This window comes from Aulonocara sp. 'chitande type north' Nkhata Bay, linkage group LG22 (assembly GCF_057382095.1).
Source record: "Aulonocara sp. 'chitande type north' Nkhata Bay isolate Kocher_YH1m ecotype deep benthic linkage group LG22, A_spYH_male_GT1.1, whole genome shotgun sequence".
Classification (NCBI taxonomy): Eukaryota; Metazoa; Chordata; class Actinopteri; order Cichliformes; family Cichlidae; genus Aulonocara; species Aulonocara sp. 'chitande type north' Nkhata Bay.
Genome location: NC_141364.1, coordinates 15,935,857 through 15,955,936, shown reverse-complemented (window position 1 = coordinate 15,955,936; position 20,080 = coordinate 15,935,857). Strand labels below are relative to the sequence as shown.

The following is a 20,080-nucleotide window of genomic DNA, read 5'->3' as shown; positions in this document are numbered from 1 at the left end:
AGTTTTTTTTTTTCATTTTTACAACAGAGTTTAAACTTCCATTGTTTTCATTCAAATTCTGTTTTGTTCATTCTAATTCCGTTGTTTTCATTCAAATGCTTTTGTTTTCATTCTAATTCTACTCTTTTTATTCCAATTCCATTGTTTGTTCTCAAATTCTGTTGTTTTCATTCAAATTCCATTGTTTTCATTCAAATTCTGTTGTTTTCATTCAAATCCCATTGTTTTCATTCAATTTCCATTGTTTTCATTCAAATTCTGTTCTTTTCATTCTATTTCCATTGTTTTCATTCAAATTCCATTGTTTTCATTCAATTTCCATTGTTTTCATTCAAATTCTGTTCTTTTCATTCTATTTCCATTGTTTTCATTCAAATTCTGTTCTTTTCATTCTATTTCCATTGTTTTCATTCAAATCCCATTGTTTTCATTCAATTTCCATTGTTTTTATTCAAATTCTGTTCTTTTCATTCTATTTCCATTGTTTTCATTCAAATTCCATTGTTTTCATTCAAATTCTATTGTTTTGATTCGAATTCTGTTGTTTTCATTCAAATCCCATTGTTTTCATTCAAATTCCGTTGTTTTCATTCAATTTCCATTGTTTCCATTCAAATTCCATTGTTTTCATTCAAATTCTGTTCTGTTATTCTAATTCCGTTGTTTTCCGTTGTTTTGATTCAAACTCTGTTCTGTACATTCTAATTCTGTTGTTTTCATTCAAATTCCGTTGTTTTCATTCAATTTCCATTGTTTTGATTCAAATTCTGTTGTTTGTTTTAATGTGGAAAAAGTGGTTGGGACAGATGTTCAAACAGAAGCGACACGCGGCTGCAGTTACAGTCTGTATTATGCGTTTGTTCTTGATATGAATCTGATGTGTGAACGATGCGCACGTTTATGCGCGTGGCACAGTAAAAGCATCTGCATTAACACAGAGACATCTGGTGTTCTGACGGTAAATAATATCTGCTGTTCGCATCGTACAGGTCACTGTTCAAGTATATATAGTGGAGTGAGACAACTGCAAGATACAGACTGCAACTGACAGCATGACCTAGCGTGCCAGCCGTGATCGTATAGTGGTTAGTACTCTGCGTTGTGGCCGCAGCAACCCCGGTTCGAATCCGGGTCACGGCAGTGTGGTTGTGATTGCAGAGCAAGTAATTGTAGCAGGTCAGCGTGAATGATTACAGGCATGTTTTTTCATTGTTGGTACTGGATTGCCCAATCAAATTTCTTAACATAACCAGCTTTTCCTTACCTTACCTGTGAACTCATCAACCAGTTTTCTTTTTCATTTTTACAACAGAGTTTAAACTTCCATTGTTTTCATTCAAATTCTGTTTTGTTCATTCTAATTCCGTTGTTTTCATTCAAATTCCGTTGTTTTCATTCAAATGCTTTTGTTTTCATTCTAATTCTACTCTTTTTATTCCAATTCCATTGTTTGTTCTCAAATTCTGTTGTTTTCATTCAATTTCCATTGTTTTCATTCAAATTCTGTTCTTTTCATTCTATTTCCATTGTTTTCATTCAAATTCCATTGTTTTCATTCAAATTCTGTTCTGTTATTCTAATTCCGTTGTTTTCCGTTGTTTTGATTCAAACTCTGTTCTGTACATTCAAATTCCGTTGTTTTCATTCAAATTCCATTGTTTTCATTCAAATTCCATTGTTTTCATTCAAATTCTGTTGTTTTCATTCAAATTCCGTTGTTTTCATTCAATTTCCATTGTTTTCATTCAAATTCTGTTCTTTTCATTCTATTTCCATTGTTTTCATTCAAATTCTGTTCTGTCATTCTATTTCCATTGTTTTCATTCAAATTCCATTGTTTTGATTCAAATTCTGTTCTGTTATTCTAATTCCGTTGTTTTCATTCAATTTCCATTGTTTTGATTCAAATTCTGTTGTTTGTTTTAATGTGGAAAAAGTGGTTGTGACAGATGTTCAAACAGAAGCGACACGCGGCTGCAGTTACAGTCTGTATTATGCGTTTGTTCTTCATATGAATCTGATGTGTGAACGATGCGCACATTTATGCACGTGGCACAGTAAAAGCATCTGCATTAACACAGAGACATCTGGCGTTCTGACGGTAAATAATATCTGCTGTTCGCATCGTACAGGTTACTGTTCAAGTATATATAGTGGAGTGAGACAACTGCAAGATACAGACTGCAACTGACAGCATGACCTAGTGTGCCAGCCGTGATCGTATAGTGGTTAGTACTCTGCGTTGTGGCCGCAGCAACCCCGGTTCGAATCCGGGTCACGGCAGTGTGATTGCAGAGCAAGTAATTGTAGCAGGTCAGCGTGAATGATTACAGGCATGTTTTTTCATTGTTGGTACTGGATTGCCCAATCAAATTTCTTAACATAACCAGCTTTTCCTTACCTTACCTGTGAACTCATCAACCAGTTTTTTTTCATTTTTACAACAGAGTTTAAACTTCCATTGTTTTCATTCAAATTCTGTTTTGTTCATTCTAATTCCGTTGTTTTCATTGAAATTCCGTTGTTTTCATTCAAATGCTTTTGTTTTCATTCTAATTCTACTCTTTTTATTCCAATTCCATTGTTTGTTCTCAAATTCTGTTGTTTTCATTCAAATTCCATTGTTTTCATTCAAATTCTGTTGTTTTCATTCAAATCCCATTGTTTTCATTCAAATTCCGTTGTTTTCATTCAATTTCCATTGTTTTCATTCAAATTCTGTTCTTTTCATTCTATTTCCATTGTTTTCATTCAAATTCCATTGTTTTCATTCAAATTCCATTGTTTTGATTCGAATTCTGTTGTTTTCATTCAAATCCCATTGTTTTCATTCAAATTCCATTGTTTTGATTCGAATTCTGTTGTTTTCATTCAATTTCCATTGTTTTCATTCAAATTCCATTGTTTTCATTCAAATTCTGTTCTGTTATTCTAATTCCGTTGTTTTCCGTTGTTTTGATTCAAACTCTGTTCTGTACATTCTAATTCCGTTGTTTTCATTCAAATTCCGTTGTTTTCATTCAATTTCCATTGTTTTCATTCAAATTCTGTTCTTTTCATTCTATTTCCATTGTTTTCATTCAAATTCCATTGTTTTCATTCAAATTCCATTGTTTTGATTCGAATTCTGTTGTTTTCATTCAAATCCCATTGTTTTCATTCAAATTCTGTTGTTTTCATTCAATTTCCATTGTTTTCATTCAAATTCTGTTCTTTTCATTCTATTTCCATTGTTTTCATTCAAATTCCATTGTTTTCATTCAAATTCTGTTCTGTTATTCTAATTCCGTTGTTTTCCGTTGTTTTCATTCAAACTCTGTTCTGTACATTCTAATTCTGTTGTTTTCATTCAAATTCCGTTGTTTTCATTCAATTTCCATTGTTTTGATTCAAATTCTGTTGTTTTCATTCAATTTCCATTGTTTTCATTCAAATTCTGTTCTTTTCATTCTATTTCCATTGTTTTCATTCAAATTCCATTGTTTTCATTCAAATTCCATTGTTTTGATTCGAATTCTGTTGTTTTCATTCAAATCCCATTGTTTTCATTCAAATTCCATTGTTTTGATTCGAATTCTGTTGTTTTCATTCAATTTCCATTGTTTTCATTCAAATTCCATTGTTTTCATTCAAATTCTGTTCTGTTATTCTAATTCCGTTGTTTTCCGTTGTTTTGATTCAAACTCTGTTCTGTACATTCTAATTCCGTTGTTTTCATTCAAATTCCGTTGTTTTCATTCAATTTCCATTGTTTTCATTCAAATTCTGTTCTTTTCATTCTATTTCCATTGTTTTCATTCAAATTCCATTGTTTTCATTCAAATTCCATTGTTTTGATTCGAATTCTGTTGTTTTCATTCAAATCCCATTGTTTTCATTCAAATTCTGTTGTTTTCATTCAATTTCCATTGTTTTCATTCAAATTCTGTTCTTTTCATTCTATTTCCATTGTTTTCATTCAAATTCCATTGTTTTCATTCAAATTCTGTTCTGTTATTCTAATTCCGTTGTTTTCCGTTGTTTTGATTCAAACTCTGTTCTGTACATTCTAATTCTGTTGTTTTCATTCAAATTCCGTTGTTTTCATTCAATTTCCATTGTTTTGATTCAAATTCTGTTGTTTGTTTTAATGTGGAAAAAGTGGTTGGGACAGATGTTCAAACAGAAGTGACACGCGGCTGCAGTTACAGTCTGTATTATGCGTTTGTTCTTCATATGAATCTGATGTGTGAACGATGTGCACGTTTATGCGCGTGGCACAGTAAAAGCATCTGCATTAACACAGAGACATCTGGCATTCTGACGGTAAATAATGTCTGCTGTTCTTTTGCGCATCGTACAGGTCACTGTTCAAGTATATATAGTGGAGTGAGACAACTGCAAGATACAGACTGCAACTGACAGCATGACCTAGCGTGCCAGCCGTGATCGTATAGTGGTTAGTACTCTGCGTTGTGGCCGCAGCAACCCCGGTTCGAATCCGGGTCACGGCAGTGTGGTTGTGATTGCAGAGCAAGTAATTGTAGCAGGTCAGCGTGAATGATTACAGGCATGTTTTTTCATTGTTGGTACTGGATTGCCCAATCAAATTTCTTAACATAACCAGCTTTTCCTTACCTTACCTGTGAACTCATCAACCAGTTTTTTTTTCATTTTTACAACAGAGTTTAAACTTCCGTTGTTTTCATTCAAATTCTGTTTTGTTCATTCTAATTCCGTTGTTTTCATTGAAATTCCGTTGTTTTCATTCAAATGCTTTTGTTTTCATTCTAATTCTACTCTTTTTATTCCAATTCCATTGTTTGTTCTCAAATTCTGTTGTTTTCATTCAAATTCTGTTGTTTTCATTCAAATCCCATTGTTTTCATTCAAATTCCATTGTTTTCATTCAAATTCTGTTGTTTTCATTCAAATCCCATTGTTTTCATTCAAATTCCATTGTTTTCATTCAAATTCTGTTGTTTTCATTCAAATTCCATTGTTTTCATTCAAATTCTGTTGTTTTCATTCAAATTCCGTTGTTTTCATTCAATTTCCATTGTTTTCATTCAAATTCTGTTCTTTTCATTCTATTTCCATTGTTTTCATTCAAATTCCATTGTTTTCATTCAAATTCTGTTCTGTTATTCTAATTCCGTTGTTTTCCGTTGTTTTCATTCAAACTCTGTTCTGTACATTCTAATTCCGTTGTTTTCATTCAAATTCCATTGTTTTGATTCAAATTCTGTTGTTTGTTTTAATGTGGAAAAAGTGGTTGGGACAGATGTTCAAACAGAAGCGACACGCGGCTGCAGTTACAGTCTGTATTATGCGTTTGTTCTTCATATGAATCTGATGTGTGAACGATGCGCACGTTTATGCGCGTGGCACAGTAAAAGCATCTGCATTACAGTTTTTTACAGTCGCTAACAAGCGTTTGTCCAAACAGTTGTCACATTTGCAAAACTCTAAACACAATTAGCACAGCATCGGTCTGTTGTGGCCATACCATTCACACATTTCATGTCGTGTTCACCCAATATGCAGTCAGTGAACACATTTCCACAATGCTTACATTTTCTTAACAGACAAGTTATACCTCCCAACAAAACTATGGACTGTTCTTGTAGTATCTACGAATGTTAACACACAACATCCCACAATAGCAAAAACAATATTCCAAACCTTAGATACAGTATAAAAACCTCTGCTTCTGCAATGATATGTCGGTGGATCCGACATACCAGGCGGTTTTATCCCAGGTGCATCGACTTGGATAACATCAGATGTGATGTTGATGAAAACATGTGGCCTAACCCTGAAGATCGCAGAGATTAGATGCAAATCTTTTGCCTTTTTTTAGCCCCCCTCCCCCCTTTTTATCTTGGCTTTTTGCTGTTGTTTTTTTGTTCAGAATGCTCTTGTGTGTTTCATGGATATTTTGTTCACTGTAAGCAATACTGTAAAACTTTCTCTGTCCTATCATACCGTGTTTCTACTGTACCTCCTGTGGTAAACAGTAAAGAAACAAAAACTTGTTTGCTTTTTACTGGAATGCTTTTGAATGTGAACATTACTGTACATGTGGACATACAGTTACCAACCAAGACATTTCTGGTGTCAATATGGTGGATTGCATGTTTCGCATGCAAATACCTGTGAAACTGAAACATAAAAGTCTATGCAGTTTTTGTAATGTCAATAATAGCCAGTATTTTGAAACCTGGTGTACTTTGATTGACTGCATGTACCTTGTGAAGTGAAAACAAGTGTTATTCTTTGACAGACTAATTTCATTTTGAGTCAGATTTATAGTGTTTTTGTACAGTTAGTGTGTGCAGAGAACGATGTGTTCTAATTTTGAAATGAGGAGTTAGTATATATTTAACAAAGTGTATTTTTGGGAAGGATATTATCCATTTGGCCAATTGTGTTTTGTAGGTGTGGGTCTGTGTTAAGAGTTTAGAAAAAGTATCTGAAGTATGGGTAGGCGCTTGTTAGCGACTGTAAAAAACTGTAACACAGAGACATCTGGCGTTCTGACGGTAAATAATGTCTGCTGTTCTTTTGCGCATCGTACAGGTTACTGTTCAAGTATATATAGTGGAGTGAGACAACTGCAAGATGCAGACTGCAACTGACAGCATAATCCAGCGCGCCAGCCGTGATCGTATAGTGGTTAGTACTCTGCGTTGTGGCCGCAGCAACCCTGATTCGAATCCGGGTCACGGCAGTGTGGTTGTGATTGCAGAGCAAGTAATTGTAGCAGGTCAGCGTGAATGATTACAGGCATGTTTTTTCATTGTTGGTACTGGATTGCCCAATCAAATTTCTTAACATAACCAGCTTTTCCTTACCTTACCTGTGAACTCATCAACCAGTTTTTTTTCATTTTTACAACAGAGTTTAAACTTCCGTTGTTTTCATTCAAATTCTGTTTTGTTCATTCTAATTCCGTTGTTTTCATTCAAATTCCATTGTTTTCATTCAAATTCTGTTGTTTTCATTCAAATTCCGTTGTTTTCATTCAAATTCTGTTGTTTTCATTTAAATTCCGTTGTTTTCATTCAAATTCTGTTCTTTTCATTCTATTTCCATTGTTTTCATTCAAATTCCATTGTTTTGATTCAAATTCTGTTCTGTTATTCTAATTCCGTTCTTTTCCGTTGTTTTGATTCAAACTCTGTTCTGTACATTCTAATTCTGTTGTTTTCATTCAAATTCCGTTGTTTTCATTCAAATTCTGTTCTTTTCATTCAAATTCCATTGTTTTCATTCAAATTCTGTTGTTTTCATTCAAATTCCGTTGTTTTCATTCAAATTCTGTTCTTTTCATTCAAATTCCATTGTTTTGATTCAAATTCTGTTGTTTGTTTTAATGTGGAAAAAGTGTTTGGGACAGATGTTCAAACAGAAGCGACATGCGGCTGCAGTTACAGTCTGTATTATGCGTTTGTTCTTCATATGAATCTGATGTGTGAACGATGCGCACATTTATGCACGTGGCACAGTAAAAGCATCTGCAATTACACAGAGACATCTGGCGTTCTGACGGTAAATAATGTCTGCTGTTCTTTTGCGCATCGTACAGGTCACTGTTCAAGTATATATAGTGGAGTGAGACAACTGCAAGATACAGACTGCAACTGAAAGCATAATCCAGCGCGCCAGCCATGATCGTATAGTGGTTAGTACTCTGCGTTGTGGCCGCAGCAACCCCGGTTCGAATCCGGGTCACGGCAGTGTGGTTGTGATTGCAGAGCAAGTAATTGTAGCAGGTCAGCGTGAATGATTACAGGCATGATTTTTTTCATTGTTGGTACTGGATTGCCCAATCAAATTTCTTAACATAACCAGCTTTTCCTTACCTTACCTGTGAACTCATCAACCAGTTTTTTTTCATTTTTACAACAGAGTTTAAACTTCCGTTGTTTTCATTCAAATTCCATTGTTTTCATTCAAATTCTGTTGTTTTCATTCAAATTCCGTTGTTTTCATTCAAATTCTGTTGTTTTCATTTAAATTCCGTTGTTTTCATTCAAATTCTGTTCTTTTCATTCTATTTCCATTGTTTTCATTCAAATTCCATTGTTTTCATTCAAATTCTGTTCTGTTATTCTAATTCCGTTCTTTTCCGTTGTTTTGATTCAAACTCTGTTCTGTACATTCTAATTCTGTTGTTTTCATTCAAATTCCGTTGTTTTCATTCAATTTCCATTGTTTTGATTCAAATTCTGTTGTTTGTTTTAATGTGGAAAAAGTGGTTGGGACAGATGTTCAAACAGAAGCGACACGCGGCTGCAGTTACAGTCTGTATTATGCGTTTGTTCTTCATATGAATCTGATGTGTGAACGATGCGCACATTTATGCACGTGGCACAGTAAAAGCATCTGCAATTACACAGAGACATCTGGTGTTCTGACGGTAAATAATATCTGCTGTTCGCATCGTACAGGTTACTGTTCAAGTATATATAGTGGAGTGAGACAACTGCAAGATACAGACTGCAACTGACAGCATGACCTAGCGTGCCAGCCGTGATCGTATAGTGGTTAGTACTCTGCGTTGTGGCCGCAGCAACCCCGGTTCGAATCCGGGTCACGGCAGTGTGGTTGTGATTGCAGAGCAAGTAATTGTAGCAGGTCAGCGTGAATGATTACAGGCATGTTTTTTCATTGTTGGTACTGGATTGCCCAATCAAATTTCTTAACATAACCAGATTTTCCTTACCTTACCTGTGAACTCATCAACCAGTTTTTTTTTTTTCATTTTTACAACAGAGTTTAAACTTCCATTGTTTTCATTCAAATTCTGTTTTGTTCATTCTAATTCCGTTGTTTTCATTGAAATTCCGTTGTTTTCATTCAAATGCTTTTGTTTTCATTCTAATTCTACTCTTTTTATTCCAATTCCATTGTTTGTTCTCAAATTCTGTTGTTTTCATTCAATTTCCATTGTTTTCATTCAAATTCTGTTGTTTTCATTCAAATCCCATTGTTTTCATTCAATTTCCATTGTTTTCATTCAAATTCTGTTCTTTTCATTCTATTTCCATTGTTTTCATTCAAATTCCATTGTTTTCATTCAATTTCCATTGTTTTCATTCAAATTCTGTTCTTTTCATTCTATTTCCATTGTTTTCATTCAAATTCCATTGTTTTCATTCAAATTCCATTGTTTTCATTCAAATTCTGTTGTTTTCATTCAATTTCCATTGTTTTCATTCAAATTCTGTTCTTTTCATTCTATTTCCATTGTTTTCATTCAAATTCCATTGTTTTCATTCTATTTCCATTGTTTTCATTCAAATTCTGTTCTTTTCATTCTATTTCCATTGTTTTCATTCAAATCCCATTGTTTTCATTCTATTTCCATTGTTTTCATTCAAATCCCATTGTTTTCATTCAATTTCCATTGTTTTTATTCAAATTCTGTTCTTTTCATCCTATTTCCATTGTTTTCATTCAAATTCCATTGTTTTCATTCAAATTCCATTGTTTTGATTCGAATTCCGTTGTTTTCATTCAATTTCCATTGTTTTCATTCAAATTCCATTGTTTTCATTCAAATTCTGTTCTGTTATTCTAATTCCGTTGTTTTCCGTTGTTTTGATTCAAACTCTGTTCTGTACATTCTAATTCTGTTGTTTTCATTCAAATTCCGTTGTTTTCATTCAATTTCCATTGTTTTGATTCAAATTCTGTTGTTTGTTTTAATGTGGAAAAAGTGGTTGGGACAGATGTTCAAACAGAAGCGACACGCGGCTGCAGTTACAGTCTGTATTATGCGTTTGTTCTTGATATGAATCTGATGTGTGAACGATGCGCACGTTTATGCGCGTGGCACAGTAAAAGCATCTGCATTAACACAGAGACATCTGGTGTTCTGACGGTAAATAATATCTGCTGTTCGCATCGTACAGGTCACTGTTCAAGTATATATAGTGGAGTGAGACAACTGCAAGATACAGACTGCAACTGACAGCATGACCTAGCGTGCCAGCCGTGATCGTATAGTGGTTAGTACTCTGCGTTGTGGCCGCAGCAACCCCAGTTCGAATCCGGGTCACGGCAGTGTGGTTGTGATTGCAGAGCAAGTAATTGTAGCAGGTCAGCGTGAATGATTACAGGCATGTTTTTTCATTGTTGGTACTGGATTGCCCAATCAAATTTCTTAACATAACCAGCTTTTCCTTACCTTACCTGTGAACTCATCAACCAGTTTTCTTTTTCATTTTTACAACAGAGTTTAAACTTCCATTGTTTTCATTCAAATTCTGTTTTGTTCATTCTAATTCCGTTGTTTTCATTCAAATTCCGTTGTTTTCATTCAAATGCTTTTGTTTTCATTCTAATTCTACTCTTTTTATTCCAATTCCATTGTTTGTTCTCAAATTCTGTTGTTTTCATTCAATTTCCATTGTTTTCAATCAAATTCTGTTCTTTTCATTCTATTTCCATTGTTTTCATTCAAATTCCATTGTTTTCATTCAAATTCTGTTCTGTTATTCTAATTCCGTTGTTTTCCGTTGTTTTGATTCAAACTCTGTTCTGTACATTCAAATTCCGTTGTTTTCATTCAAATTCCGTTGTTTTCATTCAATTTCCATTGTTTTGATTCAAATTCTGTTGTTTGTTTTAATGTGGAAAAAGTGGTTGGGACAGATGTTCAAACAGAAGCGACACGCGGCTGCAGTTACAGTCTGTATTATGCGTTTGTTCTTCATATGAATCTGATGTGTGAACGATGCGCACATTTATGCACGTGGCACAGTAAAAGCATCTGCAATTACACAGAGACATCTGGTGTTCTGACGGTAAATAATATCTGCTGTTCGCATCGTACAGGTCACTGTTCAAGTATATATAGTGGAGTGAGACAACTGCAAGATACAGACTGCAACTGACAGCATGACCTAGCGTGCCAGCCGTGATCGTATAGTGGTTAGTACTCTGCGTTGTGGCCGCAGCAACCCTGGTTCGAATCCGGGTCACGGCAGTGTGGTTGTGATTGCAGAGCAAGTAATTGTAGCAGGTCAGCGTGAATGATTACAGGCATGTTTTTTCATTGCCCAATCAAATTTCTTAACATAACCAGCTTTTCCTTACCTTACCTGTGAACTCATCAACCAGTTTTTTTTTTTCATTTTTACAACAGAGTTTAAACTTCCATTGTTTTCATTCAAATGCTTTTGTTTTCATTCTAATTCTACTCTTTTTATTCCAATTCCATTGTTTGTTCTCAAATTCTGTTGTTTTCATTCAAATTCCATTGTTTTCATTCAAATTCTGTTGTTTTCATTCAAATCCCATTGTTTTCATTCAAATTCCGTTGTTTTCATTCAATTTCCATTGTTTTCATTCAAATTCTGTTTTGTTCATTCTAATTCCGTTGTTTTCATTGAAATTCCGTTGTTTTCATTCAAATGCTTTTGTTTTCATTCTAATTCTACTCTTTTTATTCCAATTCCATTGTTTGTTCTCAAATTCTGTTGTTTTCATTCAAATTCCATTGTTTTCATTCAAATTCTGTTGTTTTCATTCAAATCCCATTGTTTTCATTCAATTTCCATTGTTTTCATTCAAATTCTGTTCTTTTCATTCTATTTCCATTGTTTTCATTCAAATTCCATTGTTTTCATTCAATTTCCATTGTTTTCATTCAAATTCTGTTCTTTTCATTCTATTTCCATTGTTTTCATTCAAATTCCATTGTTTTCATTCAAATTCTGTTCTGTTATTCTAATTCCGTTGTTTTCCGTTGTTTTGATTCAAACTCTGTTCTGTACATTCAAATTCCGTTGTTTTCATTCAAATTCCGTTGTTTTCATTCAATTTCCATTGTTTTGATTCAAATTCTGTTGTTTGTTTTAATGTGGAAAAAGTGGTTGGGACAGATGTTCAAACAGAAGCGACACGCGGCTGCAGTTACAGTCTGTATTATGCGTTTGTTCTTCATATGAATCTGATGTGTGAACGATGCGCACGTTTATGCGCGTGGCACAGTAAAAGCATCTGCATTACAGTTTTTTACAGTCGCTAACAAGCGTTTGTCCAAACAGTTGTCACATTTGCAAAACTCTAAACACAATTAGCACAGCATCGGTCTGTTGTGGCCATACCATTCACACATTTCATGTCGTGTTCACCCAATATGCAGTCAGTGAACACATTTCCACAATGCTTACATTTTCTTAACAGACAAGTTATACCTCCCAACAAAACTATGGACTGTTCTTGTAGTATCTACGAATGTTAACACACAACATCCCACAATAGCAAAAACAATATTCCAAACCTTAGATACAGTATAAAAACCTCTGCTTCTGCAATGATATGTCGGTGGATCCGACATACCAGGCGGTTTTATCCCAGGTGCATCGACTTGGATAACATCAGATGTGATGTTGATGAAAACATGTGGCCTAACCCTGAAGATCGCAGAGATTAGATGCAAATCTTTTGCCTTTTTTTAGCCCCCCTCCCCCCTTTTTATCTTGGCTTTTTGCTGTTGTTTTTTTGTTCAGAATGCTCTTGTGTGTTTCATGGATATTTTGTTCACTGTAAGCAATACTGTAAAACTTTCTCTGTCCTATCATACCGTGTTTCTACTGTACCTCCTGTGGTAAACAGTAAAGAAACAAAAACTTGTTTGCTTTTTACTGGAATGCTTTTGAATGTGAACATTACTGTACATGTGGACATACAGTTACCAACCAAGACATTTCTGGTGTCAATATGGTGGATTGCATGTTTCGCATGCAAATACCTGTGAAACTGAAACATAAAAGTCTATGCAGTTTTTGTAATGTCAATAATAGCCAGTATTTTGAAACCTGGTGTACTTTGATTGACTGCATGTACCTTGTGAAGTGAAAACAAGTGTTATTCTTTGACAGACTAATTTCATTTTGAGTCAGATTTATAGTGTTTTTGTACAGTTAGTGTGTGCAGAGAACGATGTGTTCTAATTTTGAAATGAGGAGTTAGTATATATTTAACAAAGTGTATTTTTGGGAAGGATATTATCCATTTGGCCAATTGTGTTTTGTAGGTGTGGGTCTGTGTTAAGAGTTTAGAAAAAGTATCTGAAGTATGGGTAGGCGCTTGTTAGCGACTGTAAAAAACTGTAACACAGAGACATCTGGCGTTCTGACGGTAAATAATGTCTGCTGTTCTTTTGCGCATCGTACAGGTTACTGTTCAAGTATATATAGTGGAGTGAGACAACTGCAAGATGCAGACTGCAACTGACAGCATAATCCAGCGCGCCAGCCGTGATCGTATAGTGGTTAGTACTCTGCGTTGTGGCCGCAGCAACCCTGATTCGAATCCGGGTCACGGCAGTGTGGTTGTGATTGCAGAGCAAGTAATTGTAGCAGGTCAGCGTGAATGATTACAGGCATGTTTTTTCATTGTTGGTACTGGATTGCCCAATCAAATTTCTTAACATAACCAGCTTTTCCTTACCTTACCTGTGAACTCATCAACCAGTTTTTTTTCATTTTTACAACAGAGTTTAAACTTCCGTTGTTTTCATTCAAATTCTGTTTTGTTCATTCTAATTCCGTTGTTTTCATTCAAATTCCATTGTTTTCATTCAAATTCTGTTGTTTTCATTCAAATTCCGTTGTTTTCATTCAAATTCTGTTGTTTTCATTTAAATTCCATTGTTTTCATTCAAATTCTGTTCTTTTCATTCAAATTCCGTTGTTTTCATTCAAATTCTGTTCTTTTCATTCAAATTCCATTGTTTTCATTCAAATTCTGTTGTTTTCATTCAAATTCCGTTGTTTTCATTCAAATTCTGTTCTTTTCATTCAAATTCCATTGTTTTGATTCAAATTCTGTTGTTTGTTTTAATGTGGAAAAAGTGTTTGGGACAGATGTTCAAACAGAAGCGACATGCGGCTGCAGTTACAGTCTGTATTATGCGTTTGTTCTTCATATGAATCTGATGTGTGAACGATGCGCACATTTATGCACGTGGCACAGTAAAAGCATCTGCAATTACACAGAGACATCTGGCGTTCTGACGGTAAATAATGTCTGCTGTTCTTTTGCGCATCGTACAGGTCACTGTTCAAGTATATATAGTGGAGTGAGACAACTGCAAGATACAGACTGCAACTGAAAGCATAATCCAGCGCGCCAGCCGTGATCGTATAGTGGTTAGTACTCTGCGTTGTGGCCGCAGCAACCCCGGTTCGAATCCGGGTCACGGCAGTGTGGTTGTGATTGCAGAGCAAGTAATTGTAGCAGGTCAGCGTGAATGATTACAGGCATGATTTTTTTCATTGTTGGTACTGGATTGCCCAATCAAATTTCTTAACATAACCAGCTTTTCCTTACCTTACCTGTGAACTCATCAACCAGTTTTTTTTCATTTTTACAACAGAGTTTAAACTTCCGTTGTTTTCATTCAAATTCTGTTTTGTTCATTCTAATTCCGTTGTTTTCATTCAAATTCCATTGTTTTCATTCAAATTCTGTTGTTTTCATTCAAATTCCGTTGTTTTCATTCAAATTCTGTTGTTTTCATTTAAATTCCGTTGTTTTCATTCAAATTCTGTTCTTTTCATTCTATTTCCATTGTTTTCATTCAAATTCCATTGTTTTGATTCAAATTCTGTTCTGTTATTCTAATTCCGTTCTTTTCCGTTGTTTTGATTCAAACTCTGTTCTGTACATTCTAATTCTGTTGTTTTCATTCAAATTCCGTTGTTTTCATTCAAATTCTGTTCTTTTCATTCAAATTCCATTGTTTTCATTCAAATTCTGTTGTTTTCATTCAAATTCCGTTGTTTTCATTCAAATTCTGTTCTTTTCATTCAAATTCCATTGTTTTGATTCAAATTCTGTTGTTTGTTTTAATGTGGAAAAAGTGTTTGGGACAGATGTTCAAACAGAAGCGACATGCGGCTGCAGTTACAGTCTGTATTATGCGTTTGTTCTTCATATGAATCTGATGTGTGAACGATGCGCACATTTATGCACGTGGCACAGTAAAAGCATCTGCAATTACACAGAGACATCTGGCGTTCTGACGGTAAATAATGTCTGCTGTTCTTTTGCGCATCGTACAGGTCACTGTTCAAGTATATATAGTGGAGTGAGACAACTGCAAGATACAGACTGCAACTGAAAGCATAATCCAGCGCGCCAGCCGTGATCGTATAGTGGTTAGTACTCTGCGTTGTGGCCGCAGCAACCCCGGTTCGAATCCGGGTCACGGCAGTGTGGTTGTGATTGCAGAGCAAGTAATTGTAGCAGGTCAGCGTGAATGATTACAGGCATGTTTTTTCATTGTTGGTACTGGATTGCCCAATCAAATTTCTTAACATAACCAGCTTTTCCTTACCTTACCTGTGAACTCATCAACCAGTTTTTTTTTCATTTTTACAACAGAGTTTAAACTTCCGTTGTTTTCATTCAAATTCCATTGTTTTCATTCAAATTCCGTTGTTTTCATTCAAATTCTGTTGTTTTCATTCTATTTCCATTGTTTTCATTCAAATTCCATTGTTTTGATTCAAATTCTGTTCTGTTATTCTAATTCCGTTCTTTTCCGTTGTTTTGATTCAAACTCTGTTCTGTACATTCAAATTCTGTTGTTTTCATTCAAATTCCGTTGTTTTCATTCAAATTCTGTTGTTTTCATTTAAATTCCGTTGTTTTCATTCAAATTCTGTTCTTTTCATTCTATTTCCATTGTTTTCATTCAAATTCCATTGTTTTGATTCAAATTCTGTTCTGTTATTCTAATTCCGTTCTTTTCCGTTGTTTTGATTCAAACTCTGTTCTGTACATTCTAATTCTGTTGTTTTCATTCAAATTCCGTTGTTTTCATTCAATTTCCATTGTTTTGATTCAAATTCTGTTGTTTGTTTTAATGTGGAAAAAGTGGTTGGGACAGATGTTCAAACAGAAGCGACACGCGGCTGCAGTTACAGTCTGTATTATGCGTTTGTTCTTCATATGAATCTGATGTGTGAACGATGCGCACATTTATGCACGTGGCACAGTAAAAGCATCTGCAATTACACAGAGACATCTGGTGTTCTGACGGTAAATAATATCTGCTGTTCGCATCGTACAGGTTACTGTTCAAGTATATATAGTGGAGTGAGACAACTGCAAGATACAGACTGCAACTGACAGCATGACCTAGCGTGCCAGCCGTGATCGTATAGTGGTTAGTACTCTGCGTTGTGGCCGCAGCAACCCCGGTTCGAATCCGGGTCACGGCAGTGTGGTTGTGATTGCAGAGCAAGTAATTGTAGCAGGTCAGCGTGAATGATTACAGGCATGTTTTTTCATTGTTGGTACTGGATTGCCCAATCAAATTTCTTAACATAACCAGCTTTTCCTTACCTTACCTGTGAACTCATCAACCAGTTTTCTTTTTCATTTTTACAACAGAGTTTAAACTTCCATTGTTTTCATTCAAATTCCGTTGTTTTCATTCTAATTCCGTTGTTTTCATTCAATTTCCATTGTTTTGATTCAAATTCTGTTGTTTGTTTTAATGTGGAAAAAGTGGTTGGGACAGATGTTCAAACAGAAGCGACACGCGGCTGCAGTTACAGTCTGTATTATGCGTTTGTTCTTCATATGAATCTGATGTGTGAACGATGCGCACATTTATGCACGTGGCACAGTAAAAGCATCTGCAATTACACAGAGACATCTGGTGTTCTGACGGTAAATAATATCTGCTGTTCGCATCGTACAGGTCACTGTTCAAGTATATATAGTGGAGTGAGACAACTGCAAGATACAGACTGCAACTGACAGCATGACCTAGCGTGCCAGCCGTGATCGTATAGTGGTTAGTACTCTGCGTTGTGGCCGCAGCAACCCTGGTTCGAATCCGGGTCACGGCAGTGTGGTTGTGATTGCAGAGCAAGTAATTGTAGCAGGTCAGCGTGAATGATTACAGGCATGTTTTTTCATTGTTGGTACTGGATTGCCCAATCAAATTTCTTAACATAACCAGCTTTTCCTTACCTTACCTGTGAACTCATCAACCAGTTCTTTTTTTTCATTTTTACAACAGAGTTTAAACTTCCATTGTTTTCATTCAAATGCTTTTGTTTTCATTCTAATTCTACTCTTTTTATTCCAATTCCATTGTTTGTTCTCAAATTCTGTTGTTTTCATTCAAATTCCATTGTTTTCATTCAAATTCTGTTGTTTTCATTCAAATCCCATTGTTTTCATTCAAATTCCGTTGTTTTCATTCAATTTCCATTGTTTTCATTCAAATTCTGTTTTGTTCATTCTAATTCCGTTGTTTTCATTGAAATTCCGTTGTTTTCATTCAAATGCTTTTGTTTTCATTCTAATTCTACTCTTTTTATTCCAATTCCATTGTTTGTTCTCAAATTCTGTTGTTTTCATTCAAATTCCATTGTTTTCATTCAAATTCTGTTGTTTTCATTCAAATCCCATTGTTTTCATTCAATTTCCATTGTTTTCATTCAAATTCTGTTCTTTTCATTCTATTTCCATTGTTTTCATTCAAATTCCATTGTTTTCATTCAATTTCCATTGTTTTCATTCAAATTCTGTTCTTTTCATTCTATTTCCATTGTTTTCATTCAAATTCCATTGTTTTCATTCAAATTCCATTGTTTTCATTCAAATTCTGTTGTTTTCATTCAATTTCCATTGTTTTCATTCAAATTCTGTTCTTTTCATTCTATTTCCATTGTTTTCATTCAAATTCCATTGTTTTCATTCTATTTCCATTGTTTTCATTCAAATTCTGTTCTTTTCATTCTATTTCCATTGTTTTCATTCAAATCCCATTGTTTTCATTCTATTTCCATTGTTTTCATTCAAATCCCATTGTTTTCATTCAATTTCCATTGTTTTTATTCAAATTCTGTTCTTTTCATCCTATTTCCATTGTTTTCATTCAAATTCCATTGTTTTCATTCAAATTCCATTGTTTTGATTCGAATTCCGTTGTTTTCATTCAATTTCCATTGTTTTCATTCAAATTCCATTGTTTTCATTCAAATTCTGTTCTGTTATTCTAATTCCGTTGTTTTCCGTTGTTTTGATTCAAACTCTGTTCTGTACATTCTAATTCTGTTGTTTTCATTCAAATTCCGTTGTTTTCATTCAATTTCCATTGTTTTGATTCAAATTCTGTTGTTTGTTTTAATGTGGAAAAAGTGGTTGGGACAGATGTTCAAACAGAAGCGACACGCGGCTGCAGTTACAGTCTGTATTATGCGTTTGTTCTTGATATGAATCTGATGTGTGAACGATGCGCACGTTTATGCGCGTGGCACAGTAAAAGCATCTGCATTAACACAGAGACATCTGGTGTTCTGACGGTAAATAATATCTGCTGTTCGCATCGTACAGGTCACTGTTCAAGTATATATAGTGGAGTGAGACAACTGCAAGATACAGACTGCAACTGACAGCATGACCTAGCGTGCCAGCCGTGATCGTATAGTGGTTAGTACTCTGCGTTGTGGCCGCAGCAACCCCAGTTCGAATCCGGGTCACGGCAGTGTGGTTGTGATTGCAGAGCAAGTAATTGTAGCAGGTCAGCGTGAATGATTACAGGCATGTTTTTTCATTGTTGGTACTGGATTGCCCAATCAAATTTCTTAACATAACCAGCTTTTCCTTACCTTACCTGTGAACTCATCAACCAGTTTTCTTTTTCATTTTTACAACAGAGTTTAAACTTCCATTGTTTTCATTCAAATTCTGTTTTGTTCATTCTAATTCCGTTGTTTTCATTCAAATTCCGTTGTTTTCATTCAAATGCTTTTGTTTTCATTCTAATTCTACTCTTTTTATTCCAATTCCATTGTTTGTTCTCAAATTCTGTTGTTTTCATTCAATTTCCATTGTTTTCAATCAAATTCTGTTCTTTTCATTCTATTTCCATTGTTTTCATTCAAATTCCATTGTTTTCATTCAAATTCTGTTCTGTTATTCTAATTCCGTTGTTTTCCGTTGTTTTGATTCAAACTCTGTTCTGTACATTCAAATTCCGTTGTTTTCATTCAAATTCCGTTGTTTTCATTCAATTTCCATTGTTTTGATTCAAATTCTGTTGTTTGTTTTAATGTGGAAAAAGTGGTTGGGACAGATGTTCAAACAGAAGCGACACGCGGCTGCAGTTACAGTCTGTATTATGCGTTTGTTCTTCATATGAATCTGATGTGTGAACGATGCGCACATTTATGCACGTGGCACAGTAAAAGCATCTGCAATTACACAGAGACATCTGGTGTTCTGACGGTAAATAATATCTGCTGTTCGCATCGTACAGGTCACTGTTCAAGTATATATAGTGGAGTGAGACAACTGCAAGATACAGACTGCAACTGACAGCATGACCTAGCGTGCCAGCCGTGATCGTATAGTGGTTAGTACTCTGCGTTGTGGCCGCAGCAACCCTGGTTCGAATCCGGGTCACGGCAGTGTGGTTGTGATTGCAGAGCAAGTAATTGTAGCAGGTCAGCGTGAATGATTACAGGCATGTTTTTTCATTGCCCAATCAAATTTCTTAACATAACCAGCTTTTCCTTACCTTACCTGTGAACTCATCAACCAGTTTTTTTTTTTCATTTTTACAACAGAGTTTAAACTTCCATTGTTTTCATTCAAATGCTTTTGTTTTCATTCTAATTCTACTCTTTTTATTCCAATTCCATTGTTTGTTCTCAAATTCTGTTGTTTTCATTCAAATTCCATTGTTTTCATTCAAATTCTGTTGTTTTCATTCAAATCCCATTGTTTTCATTCAAATTCCGTTGTTTTCATTCAATTTCCATTGTTTTCATTCAAATTCTGTTTTGTTCATTCTAATTCCGTTGTTTTCATTGAAATTCCGTTGTTTTCATTCAAATGCTTTTGTTTTCATTCTAATTCTACTCTTTTTATTCCAATTCCATTGTTTGTTCTCAAATTCTGTTGTTTTCATTCAAATTCCATTGTTTTCATTCAAATTCTGTTGTTTTCATTCAAATCCCATTGTTTTCATTCAATTTCCATTGTTTTCATTCAAATTCTGTTCTTTTCATTCTATTTCCATTGTTTTCATTCAAATTCCATTGTTTTCATT

At 34.8% G+C, this 20,080-nt stretch overlaps 11 non-coding genes across 11 annotated transcripts; all 11 read left to right on the top strand.

Moving 5' to 3' along the window:
* Positions 1-1,068: 1,068 nt before the first annotated feature.
* trnah-gug (transfer RNA histidin (anticodon GUG)) lies at positions 1,069-1,140 on the top strand. Its single transcript has one exon. It is a non-coding gene; the product is annotated as a tRNA-His (tRNA).
* Positions 1,141-2,211: 1,071 nt separating this feature from the next.
* On the top strand, positions 2,212-2,283 carry trnah-gug (transfer RNA histidin (anticodon GUG)). The gene has a single exon. It is a non-coding gene; the product is annotated as a tRNA-His (tRNA).
* Positions 2,284-4,421: 2,138 nt separating this feature from the next.
* Positions 4,422-4,493, top strand: trnah-gug (transfer RNA histidin (anticodon GUG)). Its single transcript has one exon. It is a non-coding gene; the product is annotated as a tRNA-His (tRNA).
* A 3,156-nt stretch (positions 4,494-7,649) lies between these two features.
* trnah-gug (transfer RNA histidin (anticodon GUG)) lies at positions 7,650-7,721 on the top strand. Its single transcript has one exon. It is a non-coding gene; the product is annotated as a tRNA-His (tRNA).
* Positions 7,722-8,514: 793 nt separating this feature from the next.
* Positions 8,515-8,586, top strand: trnah-gug (transfer RNA histidin (anticodon GUG)). Its single transcript has one exon. It is a non-coding gene; the product is annotated as a tRNA-His (tRNA).
* A 2,320-nt stretch (positions 8,587-10,906) lies between these two features.
* trnah-gug (transfer RNA histidin (anticodon GUG)) lies at positions 10,907-10,978 on the top strand. Its single transcript has one exon. It is a non-coding gene; the product is annotated as a tRNA-His (tRNA).
* A 3,155-nt stretch (positions 10,979-14,133) lies between these two features.
* trnah-gug (transfer RNA histidin (anticodon GUG)) lies at positions 14,134-14,205 on the top strand. The gene has a single exon. It is a non-coding gene; the product is annotated as a tRNA-His (tRNA).
* Positions 14,206-15,144: 939 nt separating this feature from the next.
* trnah-gug (transfer RNA histidin (anticodon GUG)) lies at positions 15,145-15,216 on the top strand. The gene has a single exon. It is a non-coding gene; the product is annotated as a tRNA-His (tRNA).
* Positions 15,217-16,157: 941 nt separating this feature from the next.
* Positions 16,158-16,229, top strand: trnah-gug (transfer RNA histidin (anticodon GUG)). The gene has a single exon. It is a non-coding gene; the product is annotated as a tRNA-His (tRNA).
* A 564-nt stretch (positions 16,230-16,793) lies between these two features.
* Positions 16,794-16,865, top strand: trnah-gug (transfer RNA histidin (anticodon GUG)). The gene has a single exon. It is a non-coding gene; the product is annotated as a tRNA-His (tRNA).
* A 2,499-nt stretch (positions 16,866-19,364) lies between these two features.
* Positions 19,365-19,436, top strand: trnah-gug (transfer RNA histidin (anticodon GUG)). The gene has a single exon. It is a non-coding gene; the product is annotated as a tRNA-His (tRNA).
* The last annotated feature ends 644 nt before the right edge of the window (positions 19,437-20,080 follow it).